Source organism: Amphiura filiformis, chromosome 16 (assembly GCF_039555335.1).
Source record: "Amphiura filiformis chromosome 16, Afil_fr2py, whole genome shotgun sequence".
In the NCBI taxonomy this organism is placed as follows: domain Eukaryota; kingdom Metazoa; phylum Echinodermata; class Ophiuroidea; order Amphilepidida; family Amphiuridae; genus Amphiura; species Amphiura filiformis.
In genome coordinates, this window is record NC_092643.1 from 4,839,666 (window position 1) to 4,854,867 (window position 15,202).

Sequence of the window (15,202 nt, forward strand, 5' to 3'; positions counted from 1 at the left end):
ACAAATTAATCCCCGATAGAGGGCAGGGCTTGAAGAATGAGGGAAATTATATACAGGCATGAGAATTTTCTTGCTTTTGCGGGATTTCCTGCTTTTTTGTGGTCCAAATTTCCGCACTTTATTCAGCCCGTCTTTGGCCTTTTTAGCCTCATTTCACGCCCTTCTTCATGCTTTTTCAAACTTTTCAGGTTTTTTCATGGATGATCATTCTCGTCCTAAATATATATTTTATGGTGTCGAGGTCACTGGGCTTTTCTTGCCCTGCGGGCCCTTTTATATTGGATCTCACTTGGAGTGTTTAGTCGTCGTATGGGAGTCTGCGGCCTTGATGTTTTTTATGGATACTGTGGCCAGTATCAACTAAAAAACATCAAGGTCGACAGGCTCGAGGCCGGAGACTCCCATACGACGACTAGACACTCCAGTTCCAATATAAAAGGCCCCGCAGGGCAAGAAAGCCCGGTGACCTTGACAAAAATAGAAATGTGAGGACATCAAAATTAGCCCTACTAGTATAGGGCCTTTTGACTGTGGTGATCCAAAACCATATCATAAAACCTGGCTATGTCCAGAGAGCTGCTGCCAGTGACTGCTAATTCCCCAGAACTTCTCGGGGACAGCGGTTAGTGGGTTGTGAGCTGTCACTGGGGTTTTAGCAGTTCTCAGCATATAGCATGGTGTATATAATGTGTAATAAAAAAAATGGCCCTGTGGTAGGGTAATCAAAATTGTCCTCGCATTTTTTTACTGTCCTCGCATTGTACATGTAGTATAGAATAATGTCCTCGCTTATATTAATTACAAATACATAAACGGCTTTTATCATTGTTTATATTGGGCAATTTAAAAAAGAATGATCATTGCATGTCCCTTAGCCTACGATCAGAAAACATAGATATATTTAATATCTATGAGCAAAATCATCTAATTCAATATATTGATTTATGGTTGGAGACATGGTTGTTTTGTGCAGTTTTGACCAAAAAAAACAACTTTCAAAAAGTCGTGGCTGAAAAGAACGAAAAATGCACCCGATACAGACAACAGTACACATTGACCAATAGGTACTATATACAAATAGTAACCATTGGCCAATGTGCAAAATTATATGTTCCATATACTGCCGTGTATGCAGTACCCATTTCCCAATCTTACTAACATATGCGGCAGTTTATGAGAAAAAGTGATAGTGCCCTCTGTTGTTATTAATCGTATTTAATACGTATTTACAACGTTGTGAATAAATATTTGACACCATAGAATATAAAAACTAGTAATTTGATAACTTAAAATAAGATCAAAACAAGCAGGGTTGCCAAACCCGCGATTTAGTAGCCCAATTGGGCGACTTTTGAAACAAGGCCGAAGGCCGGAGACCGCTCCCCACAAGGCCGCAGGTCCGAAGGACCGAGGCCGGCAGCTCCCATCTTCAACGAAACGCCGTAAGTGAGTTTGTTTTTATAGGGCTATATTTACCCCATAATTTCCCTCATTCTTCAGGCCCTGCCCTCTATCGGGTGTTAATTTAAAGTTTAAGCTTGATTGCTATTGTTTCTTTGTAAGCCTGCGGCGCGACCTTGAACAATATTGTCCTTGAGATAACCCTCATTCTTCAGGCCCTGCCCTCTATCGGGTGTTAATTTAAAGTTTAAGCTTGATTGCTATTGTTTCTTTGTAAGCCTGCGGCGCAACCTTGAACAATATTGTCCTTGAGATAACCCTCATTCTTCAGGCCCTGCCCTCTATCGGGTGTTAATTTAAAGTTTAAGCCTTGATTGCTATTGTTTCTTTGTAAGCCTGCGGCGCAACCTTGAACAATATTGTCCTTGAGATAACTTGTAAACTGTCATCATTCTTTTATCTACGTGTAACACGGGTGATAGAATGCAGTTTAAAATACCGGTACCTCCAAGCCGCATCATTTCACATTTTAGGTGAGATGTAACCGACGGGGACCCAGCTATGGCTGCCATTGAGGTGTCGGAATGCGTGAAATTGGATTCGTCTATATTTGAGTATCGTCACTTTCTATCTTACTACTATTAGGTATGTCACAGTGGCTGCACAATAATTCTGCCACACTGTGCATGCAAGCATAACAGTGAATTAAAAAGCGCGCCCTTGAAAGTTGACCAATTTTAGAAAACATCTATGTCAAAAAATGAATTTCCTCATATGCTTCATTTATCCAAATTGTTTGAATTTTTAATATATGGTGTGTGAAGACTTTCCGAGGCTACCATCGGGTCCGCAAAAATTAAATATTGTTTTGTTTAAGAGCTACTGCCTGTTTTTATGGATTTTTGAAGATCGCTCATAAATCAGTAAATATAGGCCTATTGAAATAAAGGGACCTACCCCCATTTAGCTGAAATATTAATCTTTCTTAGCATGTAAATTATTTCCGTCGACAACGAATGAAACACTTGCCTTGCCTTGAGTAAAACTAATTAAAAACAAAACATTATCAAAAACATTTTTAGGGAGTAATTTTCCAAACCACAATAGCTCTAAGCCATTGTTTGTGTCCAAGGCCATACTATTTTTGTATACGCGATACAGTAGAATGGCTGTTCCTTTTACCATTTGTCTTCCCATGTTAATCCAGATAACAAAATGTTAATTTAAAGTCTCATTGCAAATGAATTTTTATTTTACTTTTCGGATTTAGCTTTGAGCAATGGTGACACATACCATGTTTACTTTGTATTTTTTGTATTATATTTAAGTAATTAACTGCAGTTTCTTTATTCAACATCATAACAGGTTCATACTTGACAAATTTATGGTGAATGAATAGACTTTCATTAAATATTGAAAAAACCCAAAATTACTCATGCCTAATTTACATAATAATTTCATGAATACATAATTAGCTGTAATTAGCTAATTTGCATAATTAATTACTTTTTGTGTATTTTTGTTATCAATTGAAATAACTTCGTATACATATGTGTGCAAAAAAACCGCACCCTGATATCATGTACGGTTTTTTATTGGCATCAATTTTGCATATTAATTAGCTGAACTTCGTCATTTTTTCACCTTTAATTTGTCTGCAGATTGGCTGAAATAGCTAAAATAGTATATTTGGTTAATTTATTATAATTATTCAATGATAGATTTTTAAATTTTTGTTTTCTTTAACGAAGTACGGAAAGATAGGCATTTAACCTGGGATACTTAAATTAACGCTGCTTTTTCAAGCAAGGGTCCAAATAAACCTTCAAAATCTCGAAATGTGCCAATTTTGTCATTATAGCCATTTGTGGCAGGTTTTAATTCCATTTATGAGCATCTTAAAATTGACACTGCATCACAATGCATTGACCGATTTCAATTCCGTTTTTTGATTTTTGATACTTTAATAAAGCTCATTCATGTAGAAACATTAAATATCGTGTTTCTGCTGCGCTTATTTTTGGAGTGATATGCCTACTACTATTCTACTAGCATTTAGAGATTTTATATACGGTAAGCCAAAAAATTAAGGTACCAGTTATGTTCACCCCTTGTATATCCTAAACAAAGACCGATATGTCATGCATAATTGGAACCAGCAGCCAATACTGCATCTTTTAGCTCGAATTTAAGACCTCATTTGTTGCAATTGTTCAAGAAATAAAGATATGACGATCCAAAAACCAAAGGAAGATGCCAAATTAAAAATTGCAGTTTGCTTCATTGCGTGCCCTATTGATTTGCACACAATGCGTTCACGAATAAGACAACCAGCGCCGTGCTTCCATTGATTAGCACGTTAAACTAACGTCATGCTTTCATTGATTAGAACACTAAAGTGCAACTTTTGATTTCGTTTCTTTATTAGGTTTTAGACCACCGTTTCTTTAATTCTCAACCAATTTCAACAAATGAGGTCTTAAATCAGAGCTAAAGAGTATAGGTATTAAAAAAAAAAGCGCAGTGATTTATAGTGCGCTACGCACAGGCACAACGCCTAGACGTTGATCCACAAGCCTCAGCACACTTTACTTATTAGCTGCTTGTTTTAATTTTGACAGATTTTTCTTTATTTAGGATATACAGGGGTAAACACAACTGGTACCTTAATTTTTTGGCTTACTGTATTAAAATATACAATAATTCATATATTTAGAAGAACGCGGGTTAGGAAAGTCTTTTGGTGACATCAGATATTTAATGTTTTTTGGGTTATCTACTCAAGATAAATATTTCGCGGCGGGCCTATAGCATATAGAAATTTGATAAGTCCAATTAAATTTTGTTTAGGCCCTAGACAAATTCGTTGATGCCCAAAAGTTGAAATGTCCGAAAACTTTTAATGAAAATCTACAAAATTTGACAAATAGGCGTATATAGTAAAGGCCTAATTTTAGCATTGCGAAAAATCGACTAGGCATATATTTCCGTAAAAGTTGAATAAAAAGGCGATTTAATTGGTGAAAAATATAAATTCTTTATAAAAAAAAAGTCTCCGTTACTTGAAATAATTGTTTGGGCCTCTACTCCTTGTAATGTCAGGACTGCTGCTCCATGATATATTATAGCGCCATCTAGTACCTAAATGCATGCAACTTGGCGAGGGCGCTGGTACCACTTGCCTCCATACAGTGAGCCAGACCTGCCGCGCCTCCAGTATTATTACCAATCCCCACGATATTTCCCCGGCCGGCCCCCTACTCAACACAAAAGTTCACAACCATGAGAGTTACCAAATCTTTGAAAGGCCCCCTTTGCAATGATTTTTCATCAAATTTACCCCCATCGAGTTTTTCATGCAAAATCGAGGACAAAATTTGGCCCAAAACAACCCCTTTTTTGTGGTTTTCAATGACTAGACTTCAAACACCCCTTTTCAATAATTAGAATTACAAACACCCCTTACAATTACACTAAATATTGACATAAAAGTTCTGCATTTTCTCAAGTATCCCTTTTATCCAAATTTCGCGGACAGTGCAAATTAAATACCCCTATTTTGCTGATTTCACTGTCAAATTTCACGGACAGTGCAAATTAAATACTCCCTATTTTGCCAATTTCGCGGTCCTTGCTACTGGTAAAAAAATTACCCCTTTTCTGCGCAATTTGGTAACTCTCATGGTTGTCAACTTTTGTGTTGAGTTGGGGGGGGGGGCGGGACGATTTCTTTGTTAATGTATCCGAATCTAGCATCACAAATTCACAAATTAGGTAAAGATTATTTTGATTACCTTAAATATCCAATATCTAGCAGAATATAATATGAAGCCAGTTGTTGAAATGGAAATTATTAAAATTATTGATAAATTTAATCAAAATAAAAGTGCTGGTCATGCATGTCGGTCATGATAATAATGTATTGGAAATTTTATTATAAAAAGAGTTGCAAAGGAAATTGTCCAACCGCTTTCCTCAATCTTTAATCTCCATATTTCAACTGGTGTTGTGCCACAACAATTAAAAATAGCAAAGGTATAATACCAATCTATAAAAAAAAAAGAAGATTCGGAAGTATTTTCTAATTATCGCCCAATTTCGGTTTTACCTTGTTTTTTGAAGATACTTGGGAGACTTCAGACTAGGGTTTAACAGATATATTACGTATAAAATACTAAATGATGACCAGTTTGGTTTTCGAAACAACTATTCTACATGGCCATAACACAACTAGTTAATAAAATTATGCCGTTGAATAAAATGAAACCACAATCGGAATATGTTTAGACCTTTCCAAGGCCTTTGACACTATTGACCACTCAAAGATATTATTTGCGGTGTACCTCAAGGTTCTATACTGGGTCCATTAAAACGTTTAAATGTCGGGTTATATAAAGGGTATAAAACGTTTTCAAAATATTTTTTGATAACCTACTGCACAAACTTTAACATAATGCTATTTAAGTGTTGACAAAATATTTAGCACAAAATGTTTGCAAAAAAAAATTTAGGGGAAAGTGGGGTCTCAGGACTGTGGGGAATCCCGGACACATCGATTGCAGCTAAACGGAGAAGGGTGGCACTACGGTATTATACTACCTTAGGGTATTAGCTACCTCAAGGTGTACCTCACGTGTACTACTACCAGCGATTTGGGTCTCGTCTTTCTTTGTAAAAATTACGAAAAAACAGTGCAGAGATTGTAATTTTTGACTTTTTATCTGAAAAGTGATTTATTAGCTGGGTGACAGTTAATGCGACAAAGGACACAGATGAAGTATGGATGAAAATTATGTTTGATACTTGATGATTAGCTGGATGTATGATTTTGGTATCTTAAAAATGGATTAGTAGAACAAGCACTGAAAAATTAAATCGGGACCGTGAGGGGTAATCCCGGGCACACATGCGTCTCTATATACAAATGGGGTAATGCCGGACACTTGTTATTTCGAAAATATAGACAACAACAGCCCCCATAGTTGCATGCTTGAGGTAACAGAAGTACCTAATACATTCTATATAGGGTATTATCATCCTACTCCACTTTTCCTCTTAGCAACAATCATGTGTCCAGGATTACCCCGTGTCCGGCATTACCCCATCATTATTTACCATTTTGTTTTTTAATTATAACTTATTAACTATAGATGTTGAGTTATTAAAAACTGGTTGCTAGTTAGAACATTACTCCTACTTTGCATTGATATGATTTTCACTGATGAACTTTATTTAATCTTGTACCTATGTAGCCTTAACGAAAGGTGCCCGGGATTACCCCACTCTCCCCTACATTTTGAAAATAATTAAAAAATAATATTGTTGTAGTGTGTTTTCATACAAAACGTTTAAAAACGTTTTCATGACCTTTATATAACCCGACATTTTATTATGTTATTAAAACGTTTTTACCTGAACCCAAACCCAACGTTTTTAAAACGTTTTTGTGTTTGCGGAGGATGCGAGCAAAACAAATATTACATGGTTTTGAGTACATCACATATGACATCAAAAAATTCAAACAGATCTAGTTTAAACCTTTGGATGAGACAGTTCTTGAAAGGGTAATTATACAAAATTCCTTGGTGTAATTATTGATGGATGCTTGACATGGAAATACCATATAAACTGCATAGCAAAAACCATCTCACGTAATATTGAAGTTATGAACAAACTCAAATAAATTCTAGTTAAATAATTGAGATTCTGGTAACAGATCCAAGAAAATGTAGTACTCATTCGATATATTTCAGTTCCAATCAGGAACCGTGTTCACTCTGCAATGACTGTAAATAGTGTTTCTAGATGTCAGCAGACCCAAGTGGCTGTGATGACGTCGCCACTTTTGTTGGTTGCCGTTGTGAGATGATCTGGTCATAGATTCTGTTCAATTTGTATACCCCCTCGTCCTCGTCAACAATAAAATTCTATGTCCCTGATCGTATTCTGTAAGCTTCTGTATTCTCTTTATTCATAGACTCTTGTTTTAGCTTATTTAAATTATGGATCTCCTGATTGGGGGGATACATGTAAAACGTACTTAGATAAAACTGTGAAATTACAGTAATGGGCTATAAGCCTATGAGGACAATAGCAAATAGTCGCTATAGAATTACGTAACCTTACACAGAATGTTATATGACTGGTTCAATTCCCATCCATGTATGCTGCCAGTTCGAGGCTCTCCCCGCACATAGTGCATAATGGCGGAACCGTGCAAGTGGCGAATACTGCTCCCTTATTTACCAAATTTGCCGACACCTACAAGCTTGAATTGGGGGTATTTATGCACAAGTACAGTAGGGCTAATAATGAATTACCGGACATATTTGATGACTTCTTTACACTACGTTCCCATATTCATGATTACCAAACGAGAAACGATAGTAAATTCAACTTGATGAAGAACAATAAAACATTTACTGACCATGCTATTCGTACTGCTGGTCCAATATCAACGCCCTTTATGTCGTGTGGATATCAGGGAGTTTTTCAATACGCCTTATTTACCATGTTTACTTTTGAGATCAGGTAGATCATCAAAGTCCCTTTATCTACTGCACTCTAAGAAATAAAGGTTCTAAATATAGGGCAGTGATTAACTACTGGTTATTATCAGTAGATATGGGGCATCGGACGAACTACCTGATATTAACGGTAAACATATATAAATAAGGAGTATTGACAAACTCCTTGGTATCAGCACATGATAAAGGGCGTTGATGAACTACCTGACATCATCAGTAGATAAGGGCGTTGATGAACTACCTGATATAAACAGTAAACATGGTAAATAAGAGGTATTGACTCCCTGCATCCGATATCCGCACGACACAAAGAGCGTTGATGAACTACCTGATATCAGCAGTTGATAAGGGACAGTGATGAACTACCCGATGTCAGCAGTAGATAAGGGGCATTGATGATCTACCTGATATCAGCAGTAGATAAGGGACATTAATGAACTACCTGATATCAACGGTAAAGATGGCAAATAAGAACTACCTGATATCAACGGTAAAGATGGCAAATAAGAACTACCTGATATCAACGGTAAAGATGGCAAATAAGAGGTATTGACAAAATCTCTGATACCAGCATGATATATGGGGCGTTGGTGAACTACCTGATATCAGCAGTTGATAAGGGACAATGATGAACTACCCGATGTCAGCAGTAGATAAGGGGCATTGATGAACTATTTGATATCAACAGTAAACATAGTAAATAAGGGGTATTGCCAAACTCCCTGATATCCATATGACACAAAGAGCGTTGATGAACTACCCGATATCAGCAATAGATAACGGGCATTGATAACAGTAGATAACGGGCATTGATGAACTACCCGGTATCAGCAGTAGATATGGGGCGTTGATGAACTACCTGATATCAACGGTAAAGATGGCAAATAAGAGGTATTGACAAACTCTCTGATATCAGCATGATATATGGGGCGTTGATGAACCACCTGATATCAGCAGTAGATAAGGGACTTTGATGAACTACTTGATCTCAAAAGTAAATATCGTAAACTCCCTGATATCAGTACGACATATTATTGGGCGTTGATGAACTACCTGATATCAGCACACTCTAAGAAATAAAGGTTCTAAAACGGTTGTCCTCTCAGGAGAACCCTTAGAGGTTCCCTAACGAACCAAAAGTGGTTCCAAACCCTTCGAAAATGGCTCCAAAAATGTGATACAGAACCGTTTTCGGTTCTTTAGAGAACCTTTAAGGGTTCGCCAAAATTAAAGAACCTTCAAGAGGGAGGGTTCTCCTGAGAGGACAAAATAGGTTCTATATACTGCTGATATCAGGTAGTTCTTCAATTGCCATCTATTGATGATATCAGGTAGTTCATCAATGCCCTATATCTACTGCTGATATCAGGTACACTCTCAGAAAAAAAGGTTCAACTTAGAACCTTTTTTTTTGTCCTGTATGCAGAACCCTAAGCAGTAATAAGGTTCTAAAAAGAACCTTAAAAAGTTCTATAAAGAACCTTAAAGATTTAAATAGGCCTGTGGACATTCTAATTCATTCATTCAGGGACTCATCACAAAGTTAAGAAAAGTAAAACCCAGTGTTAACCCTTTTTGGTACTAAAAAACATTTTCTTGGATAAAAAACACCTGTTTTTCTGTTCTACTAAGAACCTTTTGAGGGTTCTTTCTTTAAGATTCCTTAAAGGTTCTTCAAGCTTAAGGTTCTGCAAAGAACTGTTTCTTGGCTACAGAACGTTTTTTGGTTCTACAAAGAACCCAATTGAAACTGATGATATCAGGTAGTTCATCAATGTCCTATATCTACTGCTGATATCAGGTAGTTCATCAACACCCTTTAGGCCTATAGTTTGTCAATACTCCATCAGGTAATTCATTAATGTCCCTTATCTACTGCTGATATCGTGTAGTTCATCAACGCCCTTTATTTCGTGTGGATATCAGAGAGTTTGTCTATAGGCCTACCAATTACCATGTTAACCGTTAATATCAGGTTGTTCAAAGCTACTGCTGATATCGGGTAGTTCATCAACGCCCTTTATGTCGTGCTGATATGGGGAGTTTGTCAATACATCTTATTTACCATGTTTACCGTTGATATCAGGTACCTCCTCCACAGCGAGTCTGTTGAAGTGCCTTACTCAAGGGCACAATACGATGGCGTCGTCGGGTCTCGAACCCGTAACCTTCCAATTATGAGTCGGCCTCAGCGCATTTTAGGCCATACAGGCTGTCGCTGACCCATATCATTCTACAAACCATTAAACAACAACACAGGGACTAAGAAGCGCACACCCTAGACATTCCACAATTGACCTTCGCAGCCAGGATCAGCTCCCCGAGTTTCGTACGGGTTACAACGAGATCGTCAAGTAGCAGTAAATTAGGCCTATAATAATATGTCAATAAGGCCTATATTTGATTTTATACCAACTCCAAAATTATAGTTGATTTTACGAACAACACAATATTTTTTTGAAGCGCCTCTGCCTTTTATTTCTTGGCAAGTTTCTGTGAGACGGAATCAGAAATCTGGGACAATGGTTGAGGTCCAATGCCCCCGGGGGCACTCAGCTGAAATTTTGGTAGGGGTGTGCGACGCGGAGCCTCGAACTTTGGGAACTAAGAACTGAAATAATATTTGCGCCAAAGAGATTGAGGCGCATGATCCAAATGTGGGTCTTAAGGAACTGCCGGAGAGCCCGAAAAGGGGACCCTTGACCGCCGCACATACAGTACCCATACCTCCTTTACACGTAGTGCCCCAATGCCCTTTTTAAACCTTTTCATTCCCATCGCTCCAACGCGAGCATTTCGTTTTTGACGGCTTATTTGGCGCATTTGATTTTTTTTGTCACTTACAAAGAAAAAACAACAACATAAACACCCGGCAAAATAGCAAATATAAAATATAAAACACTACTGGAGTAAACATTTACACATTGCACAACAAACGAGCATAGTGAAAAACTACTGCAGATGCTATTAATGAAGAAATATGATTTTTTTTGTGTGTGTGTCGGAGAGACCCAATGTAAATTTCCATTCCAATTTGCAGCGAAAAAGGAAAGGATATTTTTTATCCATTTCAAGACATGGATTAAAAAAACAACTCAAAAAACTGCATTTCGCATTTGACTTTTTAGATCTGCTACAGGAAACAAACATGGTTTTTTTGGCCTAATGGGTCACGAACTTTCCTAACATCCTTATGTCTAGACGCATACACGCCGATATGCAACACCTGCTCTGTCCAATTAATTATGCATGAATCCCAAATCAACCAATCACGTAAGCCTGATCGCCGGATTACAGCGGACATCACATACCGATTTTCACGACATGACAAAAGCGCCCGATTCAAAAGAATTTGTCGCCGTCTGCTTACAGTGCTGCGTGCATGGGTGATTTGCTTGTAATTTCCATGTAAACTAATCAATCAGCTGTGATCGAACTGTTTTAACCTGATCAACCTGATCTGATCTGATCTGATTTGATCACGATAGTGACAATTGATATTGATAACCATGACAATGATGACATCTATAATTGCTAGTCAATTTATTAAGATCGAGAACGGTTCAAGAACAGGTTTTGATGAGAGAAAAAGGAATTCTGTCTCGGAATCGTCTGATTGTCCTGCATGTGCCAATGACGATTTTTATGGACTAAGGTAAGAATTGACGAAGATCATAAACGAAATGTCATCGTCGACGATTATTTCAGTGTAGATTTAGATTGCACAAAATGGTTATTTAATCGTAATAATTTATTTTTCTCTCGATGATTCTGAAGGGGAATTGAAAGGGTCGTATGAGTTTTTAAATAATTTTTTAAGTATTTTGGATCCAATACATTGCAAATTAGCGACTAACATCTTACTCGAGAAACACACTGAACGAATTTGCTCACGGAATTGCGTTAAAGAATATTTCGAACAACCAACATCATTGGACCTACTTTCGTATAAGGATCTATCATAATTATTATTGCTGTAGGCCTATTTGTAATAAACAAAACATCGGCAAAATATTCGATCAAATTTTGTAGGCCTAATCTAATTGACTTCGGTCGATCCTTGCTAATCTAGTAAAAGTGTTTTGTAGGCCCGGGTGTGTAGGGCTAAATATTAATTTTTCAATGAGTAAAAAAGGACTTTCTTCTGCCATAACTTTCAATAGTGCTTTTTTTTATACCGGAAAGAAAGCAAATTTATATACCTCTGAGTCGAAAAGTCCAACATGACTAAGGCCTAAATGGATAATCGTAAAGAACAAGAAAATCCTGTAACAACGAATCAACAGTGATCAAGTACCGAGTGGTTTCTTGTATGGTCCATTTCAGGAGATTTCCGACTGCAGGCTTCGTTTCCTTCATTATCTGACTATAATATTATGCTAGGCCTGAAATGAAGCACGATAAATGTAAAAGATAGTAAAATGTAAACCTGTGTTTTAGCTAGAGTATCTCGAGCTTTGCTGGCTAATGCTTTCAATGTTCACTGACGAGTAAAAAAAAGAAATAATTTTATCAGGACTGTAACATGATGTTTTGTGCAATTGAAGACCTGAGCGCAAGAAGATCGTAAGTCCACTTGGCCCCTCAACATGTATACACTAAAGTTACGTATAGTTTCTTAGGGTTTTATAATGTTTAATACATGTTCCAGGGTGAAAACATCATGAAAGGTTGTGAAAGATTTGTTTTGGCCCATGAACATGTATTAAACATCAAACTAACAGAAACTATACGTAACTTTAGTGTATACATGTTCAGGGGCCAAGTGGACTTACGGTCTTCTTGCGCTCAGGCAGGGAATTTACTATGATTTTGGGAATTGCCTGTCACACTTGATCGCACACAAGGTCGAAGGCAATTGGTCGGACCTCATCTGCTCAGAACATATTGACCCAGGTCAGCATACCGCCATATCCTTCCCTACATGCTTAGTAGCCAAGTCCGTAGAAGAGTGGATCCAAACACTATGTACACAAATATACATTTGGCCACATTTTATTATACGATTAATACGAATTTATTAAACATGGTAACAAATATTCTCTAGCAATTTGGTTATAGATGGAACTGGTAGGCATATTATAAATTCGGGATATTAAATATCTTCCTGACCAGCCAGATCTGCGCATGGTCAAAGACGAGTATCAGACCGACGCAAACTGGCTTAGTCTCCACATCAGCCAGTTTGGTTCCGCCCCTCCACTGGGAGCGTAACCTGTGTAGGAGACTCGGTCGGACCTGGTCGGACCTCATCTCTCCCCATCGATTGTGTCCTATAATCCCCGACATTGCCCTTATGAAGTCACATCGCCCTGGCTCAGGTCTTCAATTTAATAATAGATTCAAAGCCTAAGAGGAGTAATACTGACGGATTTCCCTTTCTTTAGGCCTAAGAAAAATAACCACTCGTTTGATGGCTGGGCCTATGTAGGCCTATAATTGGGATCTATTTTTTGTTGTTTGTTGGTAAAGCACATTTGCACAGGAAAAATAATTGATTTCATTGATCAAATGCATAGGCCTACTGAAAGACTTTTTTTATCACATGAAAATTTTAATTAGGCCTATTCCTATATAATACTAGTTGATCAAAAAAATGGAATGTGAATGCCTTCTCGTACATTTTACCCGGACTGTTACCCTCACATTTTGACCCCCCCCCCTATTAAGTAAGGACTGATTTTTTTTTTATTCTCCTTTTATGACCCAAAATATTTTTGATCCCCCCATATTATAGTAAATCGGGTACCGTAGGCCTATACCACGTAACTTATGAAGCCTAATCTCATTTTACGTAACACCAATTTTCCATGATTAGCTGTAAAAGACCATTTGAATAAGCCTGTGTTTGGACTCGGGACATTCCCCAGTTCGAATGTTTAGTTTGAAACAGGCCTAAATCGATGAAAGCAGTCACGTGTTCTGTGAAGGCCTTGCAGTTATTTTGCACTTGAAAGTCCCGGGTTTTTGGTTCCGATATAGGTCCGATTCATACTTTTATTAGACGTCGAATATTCGACGCGAGATGTATTCGTCAATCTATTCGCTACTTGCACGGTTCCGCCATTATGCACTATGTGCGGGGAGAGCCTCGAACTGGCAGCATACATGAAAGGAAGAATTATGTAACCGTACACAGAACGTTATGACAAGTTCAATTCCCATTCACGTATTCTGCCAGTTCTAGGCCCTCCCCGCACATAGTGCATAATGGCGGAACCGTGCAAGTAGCGAATACAATGATCTATCTGTCTATTTTCATCTACTGAATTTTGTTTACGTAAAATCGATGATATATTTCCACTGGCTATTTCATGTCAAACATAACTGATTTTTTTGTCAACAATCATAATAGAAGATTTAACAAAATTAATTCGCTGGCGAAGTGATGTAGGCTAATAATCGGATTAACTACCATAACAATAGGTGAAACCAATTTTTGAATACATCGCGCTGCACTACAACAGGTTGCACTCATCACCTGTGTATGTCTGCAATCATAGATTGAATACAATACCGCTCTTTTCAAAGATACTAATCTTACAGGTGCGAGTGATCAGCATGATATGGTTCAATGCAGAGGAACCGCGTAAACGTACTAGTGCAGCGCGGGGATATTCAAAAAGTGTTTACATCACTTCGCCAGCGAATTGAAACTTGAAGAACGAATTCGCCGTAGAAGTAGTGATGTAACAGGATTAATTATCATAGCTATAGGTGATTTTTATTTTGAATGTATTGCCCTGGACTATTGTCTGTCCAATTAACTTAGACACCCAGTTTTTGTTACTTATTTGAAAAAATATCCACTTTCAAAGAAAGTCATGAAAGAAAAGTGTTAACATTCGCTGAGACCTAACGGGATTTTTGTGTTTCCAAAACATTGAGTGAGAGTTTACCAGAAATTCTATTGAAATTGGAAGGTTTTTCTCAACACTTTAAAAATAATCCGGTAGAAGTTGGGTACCACTATTTTAGAAGGTCTCATTATACAGATTTGTAGGTATTGTGATTTTGGATAGTGAATGGATGAATAGTAAATTAATTATACTCCTCACCAAAAACATTTTATAAAAATAAAAAATATAATTCAGTTCATAAAATGCAGACAGTGTTTCTAATTTGCATATTTATTCTTAGTAGCCTATATTAACTCATTGATCCCAGCTGTCCCTCAACCAATTACAACAATTCGGCGCGGTATTTGAATCTTGTTCTGTGCATGCTTTTGGCTTGGCCCAATTCCAAGAAAATACAAATTGTATGCACTATGA